At 37.9% G+C, this 22227-nt stretch overlaps 1 long non-coding RNA gene across 1 annotated transcript; it reads left to right on the forward strand.

Moving 5' to 3' along the window:
- Window positions 1–3319: 3319 nt before the first annotated feature.
- Window positions 3320–22021, forward strand: LOC122968401. The gene is made up of 3 exons (XR_006398822.1): window positions 3320–3338; window positions 3422–3915; window positions 21719–22021. It is a non-coding gene; the product is annotated as an uncharacterized LOC122968401 (long non-coding RNA).
- The last annotated feature ends 206 nt before the right edge of the window (window positions 22022–22227 follow it).

The raw sequence follows: 22227 nt of genomic DNA on the forward strand, positions 1-22227 counted from the left end.
AGGCGTTCTGATACTAAGATGAACAAAAGAAGAATAGATAGACAGATGCAGAAATGGGGTATCCTGAAGAGGAGGATAAAGTGTGCAAAATGCCATTGAAGCATGCATTTAGTAAAGTGTGATCACAACGATGGGTTATGTTGGTAAGCAGAAGCTTATCTTTTGTTATTTAAGAAAAGTTAGTGGCTATCAAGGCATACAACATAGCAGAAAGTAGTAATGTTGAGGTAGATCATTGGACCTGATTCACTTTTCACTGCTGTATTATACTTGTTTTATTAAGGAGCCAGAAGTCTGAAATTAGCATTACTGTATAAAAGCTCTTGGACAATCTCACACCCCTTTGGCAAAATAGCTTGAGCTCATGCTCAGGAACAGTATTCATTTATTAAATAAATCAAATGTAACAGTTTTCTTTCCTAAATAAAAGATTCAACAGTGTGAGTTATACATGTGTAGTTATCATGTAAGATCCTTTCCTTGGAATTCTGTTCCACTACCACCTCTAATATCTTAGCACTAGAGCTAATATATGACCTACAAAATAACACCTAAAGTAATGGATACATTCTTTCATCTCATACAAATGGGAATGGCACTCAGGCTTGCCTCAGTCAAGAATTGTAGTGTGGTGCCTCAGAACATAGGCACAAATACAGAATGCAGACTAGGGACTGATAATCATTCATTCTAGCATTATAGGACTGATAAGACAGGCGTTTCAGCAAGATGCCTTCTTCATGGGCTAACACGTTGTGTTCTTTTTTAGTCTTTTATAGCCAGACTCTTTCAGTCTTTTATACTCATCCACCCCACACTGAATTGGCTAAACAGGTATACCAATGATCAACTGAGGGACATTTTATGGTCATATATATGAAATATTATTAAATATTATTCACACATAGTTAACACAATTGTTTTAACATTCTGAATCAGGCATAAATGAGATGGCTCTCCATAAGTTCTCACTCTCACAGATAAGCAATAAGTGAACACATTTTCACAAGATTAAGGGCAATAGCTTGAGTACCAATGAAGAAGAATGAGAAGATATAAGCTTTACCACGATGCAGGCCAAATATTCTATTCATGTCTACTAAAGTTCTTGCCTTTAACCTTGTTGTGAAATGAGTTTATTTAATGCATACAGTGGCTTGCAGACATGCTCACCCACCTTGACTGTTTTCACATTTTTCACACAACAAAGTTATTTCAAGATTCATTTATTTGGAATTTTCCTTCTGTTTTAATGCAAAGTCAAAATTAAATTCTTGAAACATATATTTAACATGTAAATAAATGTGTATGTGTAAAAAAATAAGAATTAAAATAACAGAGAAATCTAGCTTGCATAAGTATTAAGCCCCCTGTCTTCATTTTAAGTAACTTGTCACACAGGTCGGGTAAATATTTGTTCATATGTTGTTATCATATGTTACTTAGAAGTTGTCTTTAGATTGTATGTAGGTGTTCTGAACAATGGACAAAACATAACAACAAACAAAAAAAGGCAAAGGAAAAGTAGAAATTTTTCTGTTTCTCTGCCCACAGGGGAGCTTTACCTACTGAGAATAGGTTGAGCTGAAATGAGATAATTTGGTGTTATTGAAATAAAGCCACTGTGAATTCTAGTTCACGCCTACTTGTATTTCTTTCTTATTCATGGCCATGCAGCAATTTCATCAAATATCTCTGGATAGGAATGCATTATTAGTTCCATTCTTTTACTTATACTCTTTGGAACAGCAACAATTTATTGTCGTTCCTCATTTCTGTTTTGTAATTTCCCTTTATGGGACTGTGGTGGCTATTGCAACACACAAAATCCACTCTCAGAATAATTGTTGGACTTTTCAACCTTGTGGCATTTTTTGTTTGTTTGTTTGTTTTTTTTTTCTATTGTAGCTGACTCTGCCAGCAGTGGCCAACAAATGTTGCTGGGCAGAAACTGTCTTGTTGTGCCAAAACAGTGGCAGAAAAATAATGCTTATACATTGATGTCATATTATAGTATTGGAATGAAAATAGTAAGGTGACTAATTGGTTTTGTTTTGCATAGTACTGTTTGCTTTTAGTTTCATGTCCACCAAATTCAATTACAGGACATTATATTAAGGTTTGCAGTTGAAGCAACTTCCTGTGATCACTGAGGGGATATCTGCAAGCTCCAAGACACTGATAAGAGTGACAGAAGTACTCAGAAACGTTGTTGCATTACATACTAGTCACCTATAAGTATAATCAATTAGGTAAAAAATAGATTTCAGTGTTTGATAAGTCACAACCCACTGTAGACAATTGGATTCAACATTGCTACACACTTATTTGGTACGCTCAGTAACACATGCAATGCACATATATTGATGGCTAGTGCGTGACAACACACCTACACACACTTTATTCCTAAACTTGCTCATACATGCTATTCATCAAATTCCATATTAAGGCATTTTTACAAGTCAGCTTGCTGATGTTTTATTTCTACATTTGAAGGTGTGCATTGTTGCCCTCAAGTGACTGAGGGAGAGAGGAATGAGAATTGGTGGACGTCATCGATTTGTTGTCATTAACGAGAGCAAATTTGCCCACAAATGAAAGGTAGGCTGTATATTTGTGTAGCCAAGTTACAAATACCATATATTGTAATAAAGTTGATGTTAAGACAAAAAACAGGTATTTCCTAAAATATTAAAAGGTTCAGTGTAATAAATAATTTTTAAAAATATGCAGATGTATAGTTATAAATATTTCGTTTTATTCTGAAGAGTTCATGGTCGTTAAAGGAAGTAGTATTCCAGAGTAAATTTAATACTGGTCATTCATTGGTTGAAGTGGGTTGGATCCATGGATGTATAGTAAGAGCTGGATAGGGCGCCGCCGCTCTGCCTTGCAGCCAATTTTCCCCAGTGGCCACTCGCAGTATTGCAGCGAAAAATCCCCCTGCGGCTCAAAAAGGATTTTCCCCATAGACCACCATTGTAAAAGAGACACCTGTAAAACTGTTGACAGCACCCCTTGAACTGCAAACAACATCAATTATGACTCTTTCTTTTATGAACTTTTGATCCGTGGAGGTTTTATGTTTGTAAAACTTTCCTAGAAAAGCGATTTAAAAATCCGTGACGTCATCACAATGTAAAGTCTATGGGCCGAGGGGGAGCTCGCGAGCGGGGCCAGCGGGTAAACACTACTGCGCATGTTCAGTAGGCCGCACAACGCGGAAGCAAACCTGGAAGCTAGAAACTTTTTTAGCGTATGCGCCAGGCGAGCAATTCCTATAGGACTGAATGGGCGCCATTTTTAGTCCGGTATCCAGCTCTTATAATACATCCATGGTTGGATCACACAGGTGTGGAGAGAGAGAAAAAGAGAGGAAGTAGAGTGTGTGTGAAATCATGTAACTTGACGGACTGAGTAGCGTCGCATGCGCCGTGTTTACAAACAAATGTGTAGCTGGTGTCTGAGATTATCTACCCGACAGTCTTTGCCAGGATACTCATGCTACATATTTTCGGCAAGCAGCTAGAGATACTTCCACTCAAGTTTGTTGTACAGTTGTTCACGTTTGTTTGTTTGTTTATTAGTTCATTAGCCGAACGTGTGTTCATTAGCATTCATTAGCACAGTGCATGGACTTGTAGCCGCTGTGTAGCTAACCCAGCTAAAGCTATAGGCTTTAGTTCATCGTTTTCGATGTGGAAACCCTGAGGATTTATCGGACAGTGCTATGAGCTACAAAGTCATCGCTCAGAGAGACTTTTCACTACATGGGCCGGACCCGCCATCTTTGGACTTCAGTGTGTATCCTGTTCCTTCCTGGAGACCGAGGCTGGTGTAAACTGCATCCTGTTCCTTACCGGACACAGTGAGGCTGGTATAAACTGCTGATTGGAGTCAGACTTCATGACCAAGGTACCACATTTTATTTTGTTGCTCTTTGAGTGAAGCAGCCAAATACTTTTGGGCCTCTCCGTTCCCAAGCGTCGCAACAGGCCTGCAACGGGGGTTTTATTTGATTTTATTTAAATACCTGCCGGCTTGTGTGTGTGTGTGCTTGGTGAATGTGGGCCCACAAATTTTGATATAAATTTAAATCAGATGAAATCTAAATTTCGCGTGGAGTATATTGTTTACATTTGGAGAGAGTTATTGCCATAACTCAAGTTATTCAAAGAGACTAAATATTATTTCATTGTTTATATGGGGAATTTGCAAAAGTAAAAAAGAGAAGTTCATTATTTCTAAAACTTATTCCATTGTGATGTCTGGTTATTTCTCTCACTAGAGGTATTTAACAGTGGATATCAGTGGCAGTTTTGTTTAAAGGAGTGATACACCTATTTCATTGCAGTAGTTTAATCCATCAAGTAGATTACAGTGCATAGATTTAATACAAGGGTTCAGTAAAACAGAGCCTGATAAGTGTGTTACAGTTCATGAACAGTGAATAAAGGAACCCAAGACAAATACAAAAGTGTATATAAACAAAAGAGAAACATTTAAGTAGTATTTATTATACATTAAGTTAGTTGATTTAAAGAACTCAGGGCCCTTCCCTGATTAGACTAGGGATAAGTGGGCTACATTTGCACTATAATCTTACTTCACATTTATCAGTTTTGCTAATACTAAGGAATACATTCAGATGACTGCTGTTTCCTTGTGTGCACACTCATTCATGCGTTAATGAACTCACATTAACATAACAACACAAACACCATTCACCATGTGACTGTGAATGCTTGACATTGTTATGAATGGTGTATTGTTCCTACTTGCAGAGCCTGCAGTGTAGGTGTAAAATGAGAAGTATGTTGATCTTCCAGATTGCTGACCACATTTAGGTCTACAGTGCAGGCTTGAATTAAAAAACCTGCTTAGCCATGTAGCACAAAAACATCTACCTGCTTTTTTACTATTAGGCTAGGCTATTATTTAGTAAGCTCCATAAGTAACTAATTAGACAGGATCAAAAGGCCTACCATAAGTAAACAGGTGAACTGTGTACTTATTAAACTGAGTATCTGAAGCCAAAATAATATCTCATAACCTGATGAATTGAGAGTTGTTGACTTTGCTGATGTTCCCATAGAGAAGACATGATGAAAGCTCATCTCTCCTCTGTGTTGAGATTGCAATGCAATATGTGTATTTTTGAATTTGGCATTATACACTAAATGAGCCATAACAGTCACACATACAGTATGATCTTAACTTCATGGATATGATTACAGGCTAGTATAAATAAGGCACGTTGAATGCTTAGAGACATGGTGGAGAGTTAATGTGGAGAAAAGGGTTAAAAAAGATGGCTAACATTAACATTAGTGTCTATGATTTAGTGTCAAGGGGAAATGCAAGTGCACCTGTTATGCAATACTTTGTTTTCAAGCCGGATGAGGATCAGTCAGTCAATATTAACTATTCAATATGCAAGCTTTGCATGAGGATTGTGCAGCTGCACACCCTCTGACATTTTTTTTTTTTAAATACTGCCCTAATACTGTATACCACAGTGTATGTGGAGAGGATACCAATGTGTTAAAAAACTGATACAGCTCAACCCTTATTAAAGTAATTGTCTTTTTTCTTTACTTTTCAGTAGGGGTGCACGATTCCGGAAATCTCACGATTCGATTTGATTTCTTGGGGTCATGATTCGATTCACAATCGATTCGATTTGCGATTCAAAATCAGTTCTCAATTCAATACATTCATAGACTTGATTCTACATTGATGTTTTGAGTTACTCTTTCCATTTGACTGCAGCAGACACTTTTATAGGTCTCAAATAAAGATCACACTGAATCAAATGTAAACATGTGCTACTCAATGTCAACCTGAGTAAGATTTATGTTCCTTTAGTCCACTCAGTCAATAGGAAACCAAAGCGGCCTTGAGACAAAGGGTCAAATGAACACTAAATACAAAAATAAAAATGATTGCAAAGATAAACTGCTAAGTGTAAAACCTCAAATAACTTAAATTCCTCCTTCAATTCACAAAATCAAACAATAGCTGCCTGCTACATTTAGCTGCAAAGCGCATACAAGAAAATTGATCACTATTAGCGAGTGATTATTATAGTCTGACCAATTTTGTTTCTTTTTCTTAATTTCTCATGCAGATTACCATCTAATTGATATTTGCATATTTACAACATGAATATAAAGTAATGAAACGGGCAGCTTCACTATTTACTGAATTTTATTGACTGTTTCAAAATACAGAACAGCTGTTTAAACGCTTGTTTCGCTGCTGCATCTTGTTGGCTCTTTTTTGGCAGTTTGTCATAAGCTTCAAGGAGACTATGTTTTTCATTGAGAGAAAATGAATTTCTCATTTCCGTCCTCAGATAACCAGCTGGCAGCAGACCTGCTGTGTGTTGTGCGTTTAGGCTGTTGGGGTGGAGGGCTGCAGGGCCGCAGCGAGAAAGTTGAACCAGAATCAGCTTTTGGAGAAACGCAAGCTGTAACGCTGTACAACCCTGTCATATGACAAAAACATTACTAGGAAGAGGGGAGGACATTTCTCTTAGTTTGATAATGTTAAAAGTAAAGTTAGGCTTTGCTGACAGCTTCCCGACTCATTTCAAAAAGACGAGAGGGAAGCAGTGGTCGAGCGAGCTAGTGAGTGAATGAGGAGAGGGAGCGCTGGTAACGTTAGTGAGGAAGCTGGTGAATCAGATCAATAAAACGTTATTTTCTGACTGTTTCACAGCACTTACAAATAAATAAGCCAACAATGGTACAAACCTGCAGAAGTGTGTCGCAGGCATTAAGCTCCTTCTTCCCTTCGAGATAAGAAAATCCAAAATATGTCCAAATGATCACCTTCATAGCCGATGGACCAGGTTGTATTTGTTTGTCTGTCAGGTACTCCATTGCTCGCGGCCTCTCCATGACGCACACTTCCTTTCCTTCTTGCCCCTGGATTTGGGTCCAGGGTGGCGTCATAGCAAGCTAATTCATGAAAAAATGGAAAACAGCGTCGTGGCAAGACTGAAAAATGCGAATCGATTCTTGGAATTTCTGAATCAATTCGGAATCGGCAGAGATAGAATCGCGATTCTTATGTGAATTGATTTTTTTTGCGCACCCCTACTTTTCAGTACCATCATGGCTGATGTGGCAACACTTGGTGCTGTGAACGCTAGTGGGTTTTCAGGATGCTGGAGGTTGATAGTAATTACAGAACACCCATTTGGAGACTCATCAAACCCTTATAGGCCAAATTCAGTGACGTATCAGACCCAGAACATCCATCCTCACTGATGAATGGCATGCCTACATAGGACTGCTTTCCCAGTACAGATATGGTCAGTAAATGGCCAGTATTCTGACTGCCATAAGTGGAACTTTGTTGACCCAGAGACTGGTGTTCATACTCAGCATATTGAGCATGCATGGCAGAATTACAAGTTGGAAGTATGGCAAAATGGTAGAGTGGCACCACTGGTTAGCTGGACGCAATTATAATGGTGTCTTGGGCCAGCTTTTCCATGATGTAAAAAAACAAGTCAAGTAAATATCAAAATGTAGGTGTTTAAAACTTGTTGGGTTTGGGTTTTAGTTTGTTGAAGTTGGTAATGTTGTTTGGCAGCCATTATGGCCCATATTGTGTATTTTTAATGTAACGGTAATGTAGCTTCAGCATTGCAGATACCTGAGGCCAGCATGTTTGGTGAAGTGTAGATTTTGAAGTAGTATTGTTGAAAAAGGGTTGTAGGTACTGAGAGTGAATGTTGATAGAATATAAAGGTAAACTTTTCTTCTTTTAATTGTTTATTTGAAGACTGATTTGAATAGTATCATCCTCTAACATCTATTTATCATTTTTTAAGAAGTCTAAAACAATGAAAGCGTCTATTATCTCACCTTCTGGAACCTTCTGCTTGAGGACATATGTATATATTTTTATGGAACATTGGTTGTGCATATACAATAAAGGAAAAACTATGTCTTAACTACTCTTAACTCCTTGTTTGCTCTCCTTTTTCTCCTGTTTTGTGGTTAGCCAGGGAGCTTAGCGTTGTTTTTCTTTTCTGTAGATCTAGTGAGACTTTATTTTCTAATTAGTGTGGGGTATTTGTTTGTTGTTTTGGCCTTGAAGACCCTGATGTCTTATTTGCTTCCTTTTCTGCTATTTCAGTCAGTTTATCTCTGTTAATCATCCTTTTTTTGTTAATAAATGGTATCCTTGTTACACTTTGAAAGTGTTTCAGCAGCCTTCTCTTGCCATTTTTGCAAAGGGTTTTCAGTAAACTGGTTGTGTTACTCCCTGTTTTCTCCTAGACATTAGAGGTTGTAACACTCCTTATTTCTTTTGTTAAAGTATTTTCCAATATCTACATCACAGGTGCCAAAACACATCATGTTATGTATATGAAGACCTTACAACTGCAGTTGACACTGTTATAACATTTAAGCACGTCGATATGAAATGACAGAATTATACTACTGTAATTGAGGTCAATGGAATTATTCATTACACTGTTGAAAAAGCATTTAACAAGTGTAATAAAACTTAATGACATCTTTATGACTAGTCCAAATTGTACCACTGTAGTTGAGGTCAAGGAAAATATTTATGACACAATTATAATGGTCTCATGACAGCTGATGTCAAAACCAGCCACATATGATAGTTTAATGTAATGTTAACACATAAAGCTAAATAGTTTCTTTAAGTTTTATAGTTAGGCCTGCTATGGCATGTTTATGACAGGTTATGTTGTCTGTCATAACAAAAACATCTCAAACAGTGTCAACTTTGCATTGAAATGACATAATTGACCAAATGACACTTAATGACACCAGTCATAAAGATTCATGTTCATGACAGGTGTCAGGTCATGGTCATGATGCTGTCATGTCAGTCTTATGCAAGTGTTACCCAAAAATCACCTGTTACTCCTCATGCCATTCCCAACAGGTGACCTCCATCAGCTTGTAATGCAACTTCCAAAAGCAACTGGCTGCACCACTGATGATTTAGTTGAACCATTTGTGTTTCGTTGAGTGACAATTTGACATTAGAGTAGTACTTTTGTCCGTTGATCACTGTTAAAATGCTGGTGATGATGTTAAAAAAAACTAGTTTTGGTCAAACAAACACAAAGACAAAGATCGATCGTCTTAGGTCTCTCACCGTTCCAAAGAAAATCTTGTTTAATGTCTCTGCCTAGGTGAGTGTGAATGCATTCAGCACCTTTAGAAAAAAAGCACTTTTTTGACATTTAACTTCCCTGTTTGTGCAGCATATAAAGCAGTCCATCTCCATGCTCAGGGCGACTCTGACCAGTATATCATCAGTATATCTGTTGCTGTTGAATCTGAGAGTTGCTACATAATGGATAGCTGGGGCGATAGAGTAAACAGTTCGGGGCGTGAGCTGTGTGCAGGGGAGGTCAGACATGCTGATTTATGGCCTCTGTGATAAATCACCTCCTCTTTCAGGGAGGAGGTCACAGTCGGATCCTCCTGACTGAGGAACATCTGTGGATTCAGCTGTGGCCTCCATGACCTGCAGGCAGAGCTGCCGATGCAGCCTGGAGCCTCAGTGCCAGTCGAGCACTTCTCCTCCTCCTCCTTGTCACTCATCTCCCGTTCATCCTTCTTTTCTTCCTTCCTTTGCCTGCTCCCGCTTGAGTGTTTTCCTTTTGCCATCTATCTCTCGCTCCTCGTTCTCGTGCTTTTTTATGCTCTCCTCTTACCCTAACGTATCTTTGTCCTCCTGCTTTTATTTCTCCTCCAGTTTCACTCTCAGATTTCACAAAACCTTTCTCTTGCATCTTCTGCTCCCCTCTCCTCTTACATCTTTAAATCTTCTCCGCTTCCCTTTCATTCTTTTTCAATACCATTTACCCCCCCTACTCCCTCGCCCTCTCCTCTTCTGGCTCTCTCTCACCTCTTGCTGCTCCTTTTCCTTTCATTCCTCATCTTCTCATCAGTCAAAACTGCTGTCTGTTATTTCTTCCTTCTCTTTCTCCTTAATCAGACAATATACATTAACTCACAATCCATTCTTATTTGTATTGCAAACATTTACAAAGTGCAGGACTTTGACACTAAAGACCGAGGTTCACATCATGAGGTTTACGCAACAAAAGTTCCTGAAGGGCTTTGTGGGCCTAAACGAAACCATAAAAAAGATGAATGATGCTTTAGTTTTCACAATCAGATATTGTATTGTAATATGGTATGGGAGCAAATGAAATATGTTGTTGGTGAACATTTCTCTGATAAATTGCAAATTGCCTGATATTTTAATTAATGTTTCCTAATTATGTTTGATAAAAAACGTTATCAGGGCAATGTTATGTTCCTTTCAAAATGCATTTGCTGTTGCAAATTAGTATCATATGAACATTACTTTGTAGAGACAGAGTTGTTCATTCATTAGTTTACCTTAGTTTCAGGGACAGTTCTACTCTAACGAGTCTCACTTCTTGTGGCAGGAGTGTCATTCTGTGTTCATTGTCCCAGAAAAGGTGAACCAAATTAATATGTTTTTATATTGATCAGATTTTTCTTATACTAAGTTAATAAATGTTTTAACCTATTTTATAAAAATATTGATTTTGTTACAACCTATATAATTCTGGTTGTGACAGAAGCGGGCCACCCTGCCTTTATCCCAGGGTGAACAAAATATGCAAACTGAAAGACCAATATCAGCTCTTAAAGGCCTCACTATGCTTCAAAACCGTGTCTGAAACTCCATTTCCAATTGCTGAAAAATATGTATAACTTTCCAAAACAGACAATCTGACAATTACGTCCCCTTTAAACAGGTGTGTGGAGGTAAAAGTAGGCAGGATTTTAACGTCTGTCGAGCTCTTGTTTTCATTCTTCACGCAATTACTAAACTCACTTTCCATGTTAACAAACAAGTGCAACAGCATGAATGCCTTGAAGAGAGACTGTCCAAATGTGTGTGCGGTTAGCCCCATTTGTAGGATTTATTGCATCTGGCCTATAAATACACCATAAAGACACTTGGAGAGAGATCAAGAAGGCAGGAGGAGGCTATGATGGCAGGCCTTTAACCTCTCCCTGAGAGTGGACATTCAGGTATAAAGACTTTTGCCTTAAGATGCAGTTGAACGACACAAGCTTGTTCATCTGAAGCATATTGAGGTGTTCAGAGGTTTAGTACTCACTGAAACAGATGGAAACTGACATATTTTTTAGCCCGAGGTGGCTCAGCTTGCATCTTCATTGAAAGTGCTGTCTGCTATTTAATTTATTGTTCGGTTGCCAACAACCCTGTGTGTCAGGAAAAGGTGTAAAAGACTAATAGAAGAACTAATAGAAGTTAATTGGAGTATCACATGTATTAAACCTTCAGAGACCAGAGACATTTCATTTAAGCAGATTTAATTCTATATATTGTAATAATCCCAATACTCCCATATATTTTGTATGCATGAGTTGATGCTATTTCAAGGCTGTGTAAGCCCCCTCCTTTTATGCGATTATATTATGGCTGGGCCTACTGTGTGCTGAACCCTTCACCCTGGTCGTAATATTTCTGCTGTTTCACATGCATATATCAAGGTTTTCAGCACTAAGACTTCTTCAAAAGCACAAATCAGCATGACTTTCACCTCTGTTTGACACATTTGTCATTTCAGTTTGTTTTTTAATGGGGTTTTTTTTGTGCAAAATATGCAAAATCATTGCACTTATTTTCTGTTGTCTGTTTGGTCTGTTCTGCATTTTGTTCTCATCTAGCCCTGATTCAGGACCGTCATACTACCTAACGTGGTCATGGATAGCTATCTGATGGAACACAGACACCACCAGTGAATTATCAAAGGGCTTGTCTACATAAGACTCTTCTACCCCGGAATGACCAGCGACACTAATTGACCATAAATTTGAAATGTAAGCTGTTCATTTCTCACCTAAACAAATTCAAAGCTAAGTTTGGTGACACATATAATAGTTGTAGGAGGGAAATGATAACTTACAGCTACTTTGCAGCTGCTCGTAGCATACTGGGATTATTGTCTACCCCAAGTTCACACAAGTCAGCTCCCAAAGGATCCTTGATAAAACGGGAGGAACAACACTTCCAGGTATTTTATTAAATTTTTGTGGACACCGAGGAAAAACAGCAACTCTGTCAAAGTGGGATCCAAATTTAAGTCCCCCTCAACTCAAAAAAAGTGTTAATTGGTACTTCATTGTGATATTTGAGCTTCATTGTGCAGAATGATGTATGTGATGAGTTTGACACCTGAAGGCTGTTTTCACATTCAGCTTCTGAGAGTGGAAAGTTTCTCTGTGTTCAACCTAAATCCGAGTTTAGGACGTGTTCCTAAAACCATGATCTATGACATCACAACTAGTTTGGAGCCAATTCTAGTCCAGTATGCAACTTAGACAAGCAGGATGTGAATACTTGAAGCCTTCAGTACACATACACTGAGAATTGTGAAGTGAAGTTGGAAACATTTTTTTTTCTAGCAGTTAAACTTTTGAAATGAAAAATATTTGAATTTTCATAGATTTTTAGATGTCATTTTAAGAATTTCTAACTAGGTAATTGAACTTTTTGTGCAAAAACCATACTAGACACTATTTATTATAGTAATTTATTATCTTTTTTTTTAATATCTTAACATATCTGGAGGGGATCTTTAAGAATACAGTAAAGGTGGACAAAAAAAGACTGAAGCTGTTTCTAAACAGTCCCAGTTGCTCAGCCTGAAACTAGCACACTGCGATCAATGTCCTCATCAGTATGGAACAGGTGACCTCTGCCTCTCTGTCTCGCTCTCCACTTTTCTCATTATCTCATATTCCAGAAAACACACGGACACAGTGATTGGAACTATTCACTCAGGAGATCTGAGTGAATAGCTCATGCTCGGGATTTATCCGACATATCTGAGTGTGTTGGTATGCGCATGTGATGTTGTGATATGGAGCCAAGAGAAGAAATCACCTACTGCGGTGTGTTTGTTTGTTTGTGTGTCACCGGACCCTGTCATTTGATTACAGGTCACACTAATCTAATCATCCAGCTGTGAGCTCAGAGAGCAGGCGTTTATGAAAGGAACTATAGTCCTGGTGAAAACAGAGCTCAGTCTGTCACCATGTTACCTTTTGCTCAATGACAAGCTGTGTCTGGGCTGACTCTGATAGTCCACGGCTGTTTCCCAGACTGATTACTGTGGGAGTGAGCGGCCTTTGCTTCAATTTAGACACCTCACCGGCTCCGGTTAGACATGTGTGTGTAAACAAGAGGTCACGTCTGGACTCCCGAAAGCATGCAGGTCTATCTGAAACCTGGAGGATGTCCAGGTGTGATGGAGGACAGGGGTGTCGCAGAGATAAAGGTGTTATCAGTATGACTTACAGGACTGGACAGAGCAAGCGACTTAGCTATCCTCCCTGAAATCATATTGACAAGAAATGTGGTCCCCTCAGATGAACTCTGAGCTATTCCATCTGGTTTATCATTTTGGGCCCTGCTTGTGAGGTTTGGCAGCTGATACATATTTTCTCAGGCTCAATCAGCTGAGCGGCTTGAGGTAAAAGAGATCAATACTTTTCATTTTTAACAGAGAGGCAATATCGACCGCCTGAAACGGGCTCTTCAGTGGGCACGGAGAGGCTTTCTGTGCCACGATAAGAGGCGTATTATTTTAATCATCATCATCTTTCATCTGTTCTCCTCTTATCTGCCACCCTTACACAGGAAGATGGTTGAAGAGAAGGTGGCAATATAAAAAGCTTCACAGAGTGCTGCAGTGTCACTGAGGCTAAAACAGAACTGTTGACACCATCTCTGAACCAATAACTTCTTATTTTTTACACTCTTTGTTGGATTAAAGCCACAGCTAATAGGATGACAAGCTAATGCCAGCTTGTGAAAACATACTGTCATTCATTCATGAATACAAACACACACACAGTCAGCATACAAGACACTAATGAAAACCTATATGCAGTATATACCACCACTACTAGCACTAAAACTAGTACTAATACCAGCAATGGTAGTGTTATGATAATAATAAAAAATAATCATCATCAAACAATCATCATAAATGTTATCAATATGTCAATTGTTACAAATACAACAAATATACTACTACTGCTATTGCAACAATAACACCTGCTACTGCTGCTGCTAAAACTGGTAACACTGCTGCTCATACAACTACTGCTGCTGCTATGAGTGCTTCTGCTGTTAATACAACTAATACTGCTAAAACAACAGTACTGCTGCTGCAAAAACTACAGCTGCTACTGGTGCTACAACTGCTATTGCTATTGCTACAACAACTATTACTATGACTACTACGAATGAAGAACTAACTAATTAATCATTACCTAATGATTCATTAATATAAGATCTCCCAGTCTGTTCTCTAGTAACTCATCAGTATCTATTATATAGTCCTCAATTAGGAATTATTAGGGAAGTACTTGTTAACATTTCATCAATTATCAGGTTATTCCTGATTTGTTCCTCACTCATTTCTCAATTAACTAATCATTAATTAATGATTAGCTATGAGATTTGATTAGGAGTTGCTCAAGAACTGCCTGTTAACTAATGGTTTACTAGCAGTTAGTTCCTCATTTTTTCCTCATTTGCTCCCTGGTAACTACTCAAAATTTTGTGTACCTTATTGTAAGTGTTACCCATACTCCTGCTGCTGCTACAGTTGTCAATTGCTGTTACTGCTGCTACAACTGCTAGTTTTATTATTAACTCAACAACAACTCTACTAGAATCGCTGGTACTAACGACATCCATTAGCCTAATACTAATACTACAACTACTACTGCTGCTCTTACTAGTACTACAATACAACATTTATTAATATTACTAACACCACCACCACCATCACTACTTTTAGCACTGACTTTTACATCTACTATAGTCAACATGGTGTTTAGTATATTGGTATAGTGGCTTTAGTTCTTTTCAAGTCTCATATTTCACTTCAGCAGTTAGATGCTTGGCTCCTTTTGTCCACATTTTAATGTGTCCTTGAGAAAGACACTGAAATCAAATTGCTCCCAATGGTTAGACCAGTGCCTTGGTAGCTCACTGTATAAATGGGTGAATGAAAGGCACATTATCAAGTGCTTTGGATAAAAACACTATTATATATAGATATACTATATATTATATTATATATATATACTATATAAATCCTCATGATCTCATTCTTTGTGTTATGCAATACTACACAACTAGGTGTATTTAAAGCCCCTGCAAAAGTCCACCCTGCCGAAGTGTCATTTAGCAAGGCTATGATTCCCCACTAGCTGACCAGCCAGTGGATGGGGACAAGAAGTGAAGAATCATTTCAGTATCACCATCAACTGTAATAACACACTGATGTGTAAACACTCCGAGGAGCCATGAGAGAGTGTAATGGTCACATTATCATGAGAAAACAATCAACATATATATTCATGACCACATTTACATCCATACACACACTATGATGAAGCCATAATGTTAGAGAATAGATCACATGATCATGTACCATCACCCAGCCTGATGAAGATAAGAACAGTCAAGTTCCATCACAGTTCGTCAGGGGGCAGAGAAACAAAGAAACTGGATATTGTAATTTTATTCATTGACTAAATTGTCAGATGAAATACAAACCATATTCATAAAGTGCCAATAAGAGGCAGAGGCAATACAAAGCTAATGGCTCTGCTAGCGCAGCAGGGCTTATTGTTTCACCACAGTAATAGACTCTCAAGGACAAACTATTGTTTAGAATTGGCCTTAATGTTTGCAGAAAATCACATAATTATTCTGATATATGAAATGCTGTGAACTCCAACTTGGGAATTTTTGCATTTTTCTTGGATTTAAAGTTTTCATGGTCGTATAAGAACTAGATAAACACCACAAGTTCATAAAACCCATTCAAAACAATAGCTTTGCTACTATGTTAGATTTTATTTACCTCCTGTAGAGTTGCATAAAATTCTCATAGCCGAATGATACAAAAGGTTTTGGTTAGGGACAGATTGTTGTTGTATTCTTTAAACCATGGATTTACTTTTTGTAGCAGCTGTGTGATGTTAACATGGTCTCACACTCCCTCCACACCTCCCTAAATGGTTTTGCAGCAGTAAAACACCATCACGCTACTTCCATTGATTATCAGGAATTTTTACATGTTTGAACAAATGACAGATGTTGTCATTTTTCTGGTAAGGACAGTCTCAAAAGTTCACAGCTTCAAGACATGATGTTTCATTGTGATACATTGAAAATGGAAAGATCAGTTACAGAACACGGCAATATGACTAGTTATGAAACAATGCCAATGAATCATTTTGTTGATCGAAAATGTATCTTTTAAATCGTTTGTTCATCAAAAATGCCTGATATATTCTGGTCACAGCTTTTCACAAGTGAGGATGTTCTACTTTGATGTTTTTTTAATCACTGTAAATTGAATATCTTTGGGTTTCAGGCTGTTGGTTGAACAAAACAAAACAAGACACTTCAAGACTTCATTTTGTGTTTGAGGAATTTTTTTTCACTATTTCCGTGCATTTGTGTATGAAATTAAAATTTGAAAAAAGATTCAATGTTAAAAACAATCCTTTGATACTTTTTGTCACAAATATTTCTTGTTTCTACATGAGTAGAATCAGATAAAATAACATTGTTACTTTTTGTTGAGGTCCTCCCAGGGTTATTTTTTAACAAACTAGTTAGTGAACCGTCAAACAACAAAATAAAAATTACCAATTTATCCCACGTTTAATAAGATATTACATTAGTGGTACACCTACATTACTCCATAATACTCAAATATAACCATGACATTTGAAAATATTGTTATATTTATTGACTTACAGCTGCATAGTTGGCCAGTTATTGTAATCTCTCTATATAAAGCAAGGAATCTCTGTATGTATGTATGTATGTATGTTTGTCTTTCACATATCCTGACAACTGTTCATCCGATCTACTTCATACCTGGTGGATGTATTGCTGGGGACCCAAGGAAGTGCAGTGTTGAGTGTGAAGTTGTTTGGACACGCAACATGATTAAATAACTTTGAATTAAACAAGCAAAGAGCAAGCCGCTCAGCTCTGTGTCTGAGTGGGGTGGAGGCTGTTTTATGTAAATGCCGTCACATCATGGTAGGGTGGGGCTTCGACTTCTGGGCTCTGACTTGCTAAGCGGGACAAAGGCACATGCCCCGCTCTGTTAAACTGCTCAAGAGAGAAGAATGAGTGCACACAGGAGAAAAAACAGAGGTGGAGGCAGTAAAACGAGATATAATATTATTATAATTTCTTATTATGTCTTATTTCTTATTATTTCTCGAGAAACAATAAGGCTGTTCTGAACAGGTACGTTTTGAATGGGCACTGCACTATAATGACAAATTTCTGGTAAGCAGTGTCTGACAATGTTTTGATATCAGACTGATACCCTGTGGCGCAGTAAACATTACAGTGCTGTGTTTTTTCACATTGCAATTTGGATATTAGGACAAATAATTGTTCAGCTGCACTGAAACAGCTTCTTTACTGTGAAAATGCTGCTGAGCCCTCCAGAGGTATTAGCAGACAAAAAAGGTGTCACAGTCAATACAGATGTGGTTTATGGGAATTTCAAAAGGAGAAAACAAGAAAGATCACAAATTTAGTCTATTGTTCCCACAGAAGTGGCAATCATCATCGTAAGATCGTGCTTTAACTTCATCTTCATCGCTCGACTAAAGACCTTTCATGCTAGTCTGAAAGTCTGAAAATGCTGCTGATACAGTGTTTTCACACGGCAAACCTTTCTTTGTAGATGGGATAGATTGAGTTCTGTTCTCCATGAGCTCAGCTCAGTCCATTATGCGAATCTTTTGTTTTTGTCATGACAAGGTTACAATAACCAGGGACCTCAGCACCATGAAACACTGATTACCTTGAGCTATCACTGCCAGCTCCCATTCAAGCTTTCTATAAATCATTGCAGCCACATCCATTGTGTGACACAAACCAGGGACGGAGAGGAATTTATTCACTTTTTATATTCCTACTGTCAGGTAAATGTCAATGTCAAAGTGTTGGCTTCTCCAGGAGTAGAAAAATTGTTATTTTTAGATCAATAATTACTGGTTTTTGAAAGACACTTGCTTTGACATGTTTTTTGTGTCCAAAGGGGCTGAACAACTCCTTAACTTCTGCATGAAAAATACAATCGCCAAGACTAGTGAAGAAACTCCCATACCTTCTTAGAAAAATGTGACCCCTGCTTCCAATCCAAGCAGCCCATCACAGATTTACCCAATAATCCTCACTGACAATTCACCAGCGAGGGCTTTCAGGATTGTAAAGGAGATTAACTAAACAAATATATCACCTTTGGAGGCTAAATCTGTCTTCAAGGAGACTGGTGAGGGATGAGCCTGTGTGCAGGGAAATAAAGAAGAATAAAGAATGAGACCAAGGTGTCCGTTTGTGACAGCAGGGAGATCTGATAGTTACTGAGGGCATCATGCGACGTGGAAATAACACATTTCATCTTTACAGCGATCAATGTGTCACTCACTGTTGAAGTGTCCTTGAGCAAAAGCTTTAAAAAAAAAAATGTGATTTGCTGCCAGGGGCCTCCACTCTTCTGGTATGTCTGACCTTTCCAGGATAATACATGAAATAAAGTCTTTATTTTGCTTTGTAAAGTGCTGTAAAACCTCTGATAATAAATACAGAGAAAAAAATAAAAGAGGCCCTGGAGTGTTGGTAAGCTGAAAAGTAAAGATCATTTTGCTGCTGAAGACTTAATTAATGACCACTGTGAGCGCGAGGGAAGCTCACCCTGCTTCCACTAATACATTCTCATTATCATCACACCATCAACTAATCATCATTTATTAGATTTATCAGTTGGTCTAATTATTACCATGCTTGTGTGAGGGTTTATATGTATATATATATATATATATATATATATATATATATATATATATATATATATATATATATAGCTGTCCTCACAAGAAAAACTATAGTATAGGTCTGAAATTCATGCCAGCAAAAATTACCTATAGTTATGTTTCAGCCATCTAACGGCCCTAGTAATTATGACCTGGGGAAGTGATGCAGTTCAGATGATGTCAATATAAGGTGACCTGATGAGATGATTTTTCCCTCTTAGGAGGAGGTGGGTTGGGTGGTTAGAAAATGAGGACTTTGCTTTAGGAGACTGCTGTTCGCTTCTTGTTTCCAACAATGAGTGTCATGTTTCCAACCTCGAGTCCGGACATTTTTTTAAAAACTGTAATGTTGTAGTGTTTATTGTTGCCATGATGACAAAGGTTGAGTAACTTTAAGGAACTATAAACCATGTTTCAAGTAATAATTTTTAGCCAAACCAAGTATTTTTTGTGCCTAAACCTGACCAGACCTTAACCACAGCATTGTCACACCATAATTATTTTTTAACATTGATTTGTAACGGTTTTGGAAAGCAGCAAATTACGCTCCTATGGGTCATTCTGGAGTGCATTACTATGGCTGCTAGATGGTGTAAACATAACTATAAGTAATTTTTTGCTGGCTGAATTTTAGACCTATACTGTTGGTTAATTATAACACCACACTGCAAGGGGAAGAATATTTTTTATAAACTGATCCAAGAGACGAATTTCCTCAGCAACAGAGAGTGGCTCATTCATGGCATATTGTGGTTTATTATACAAACCTGATTTTATTTGTGCATAAGAAACGATAATTGAATTATATATTTATTATATTGGTTTTAACAAGGTGGAACAAGATGTGATTTTTGTTCTCTGTGTACAATCTGAAGGCATTCACTTTCAGTTTAGAACTTGCCGTGTCTGAACTTTTAAAAGTCACCAAAAAATAAAAACCTGACCCTGTGGCACATCTACAAACATGAGATCAAAACTGTAAAATTGACATCACATTCATGTAACAAGGTGTGTGTCTTAAAGGGACTTCATAGATCTTAAAAAGAGGCCTGGGCTTTTTACTTGCAGGGAGTATTTCTACATACGTTAACTTCAAGTTTTAGACATTTTTGACCTCATTTGACAGCTGCCAATAGCCAGCTCTGTTTTCATCCCTCTGACAGGAGCCGACTTCATATTTTAGAGACTGAAAGCAAACACAGTCTGGGCTTCCTTACCTTCTACTGTCCCTCTTTTCTTTCCTTATTTGTTTTGACCATCACACCACCCACTTGTATCACATCTTTTCACAAGTGGTTGTTTTTATGGGGTTTTTTTTCCCCTCCAGCAGAGTCGACTGTAGAGACACAAAGATGTTCCCTTTGGGAGTTTAGCAATTTGCTTCTTGATTTCCTCCTCCTTACATCTCTTCTCTGCCTCACTCAGAGGAATGTCTTTCATTTTTGTTGTGTAAACTCCACCATCAACTGCCAAATCAGTCTGCCTTGAATGGTCCCCAGGTATACAGTGAGCTGGAATTGTCTGCTTTTGTCTGAGTAGGGCAATTTTGTTAGTGAAATATTTTGGGGCATAACTTTGAGTTAACATGTTGGTTTATACATCCTTTTTTTTCTTTTTTTTTTTTTAAGCTCATTTGGAGGGCTTTGGCTGTTATGGGCCCCAGGAGATTGCCAATGTACCAGTAGTAAAGTCTGCCTGTGCCAGCTGATGCAATATGAAACATATGAAACAATATGTAACAATATTCTGTTTGGAATGACCGGGTGATTAGGCATTCAAAGACTACAAGCATAAAAATGTCATGATTTTGGTTTCATCTGTTGTTGACGTTAATTGAAAATGAGTGCTTATAGCACTAGGGCATTAATTAGAATACTAAGTAGTGCTTGCTTATTATACAATGTAACACTGAGAAAATTACCAAATCCAGAGGAGCCATAATACATAATATGCCTGTTCAAAAGTTTCTACTTGTACAGGATTTTGGTATGCTACTGAGCTAGTAGCCAAAGCTCCAAAGCTAGCTAGCTTGCTAAGTTAGCAATCTAGCTAGCTTTGGAGAGCTATTGTGACTGACGCACTAGTATGTTCCTCACCAGCAAGTATGGTAATGGTTAGCTAACCAACCACAGTAGTTCACCAACTAGTGCAAATAGTCACCACACCACCAAGTTTCTAGAACCACCATTTTTACCCAAATATGCAGATAAACTAAATTGTGCTACTTTCTCTCAAACCTCTCAAACCACTACATAACTGACCTCATCGTTGGAGGAGTCACGATGTTCCATACAAGGATGCTGTGAAAAGAAGTGGCTCAATATACTCCAGAGATAAAAGGAACTGCAAGGAGATGAGTGTGTGACACACAAGTACTGTTGTATGTGCTGTGTTTTGGAGAAACTATGAGTCTTTGGAACATACTGAACAAATGGATCAGTGAGTGTTAATCAGCACAAGATCCATTTTCAGTGGAGTAGTGTAAAAACTGCTTGTGGTGCAACAGTTTACTTGTTTCAAGAAGCCTACAAAGAAGTGTTGAATCACTCATCTTCAATAATATCAAGCTTCAATTTCTGGATTCAAGACAATTCTTAAATTTAAATGTTTGCATTTGAAACAATTTAATCTCATATGGTTTCGTCTCGTATTGTTTCTTGTATTTAATGATTTTTTTTAACACTATTTATAAAGTCTAAAATGGTAACAGAGATTCTTCGACTCATTACAAGATGGAATCAGTAGCTAACATGCAGATCTCTTTGCAGCTCTCTCTCCACGGAGTCCTGCCTGTGCCGCTCTGCTGGGTTGGCACAGGCGCCTGTGATCCATCATTACCAGCCACCGCCAATGCAGAGTCACCTCAGCCTTACACTTCTCCGCAGGCTGTCTGCTAATTAGGAGAAGCAGAGAGTTGTGAAGTAGCAGTGGTGTAATAACATCTACAAGTGCATGCATACCCAATATGGAGAAGGGATATTTTAGATTTAGCTCAGTGAGGTGATGCTGAAATATGCTGTTATATCAAAAGTTTTGTCCGAAAATGAGATAACTTTCTCTGGGAAAAATAAACACAAAATTAAAATGAAATGTAAAAGTTTAGTTTTTGAGATAAGACAGACATTTTTATATATTTTTCATATTGGTGTACAACTCTTCATATTTGTGAAATTTATACACATATCAGTATAATGTGTGCTACAAGCTGCATCTCAACAAACCACCTGCCAGAAATCTATTTCTTTTCCACAGAGCAGAGAAATGTCAGTAAATGTTG

The sequence above is a fragment of the Thunnus albacares genome, chromosome 18 (assembly GCF_914725855.1).
Source record: "Thunnus albacares chromosome 18, fThuAlb1.1, whole genome shotgun sequence".
NCBI lineage: Eukaryota > Metazoa > Chordata > Actinopteri > Scombriformes > Scombridae > Thunnus > Thunnus albacares.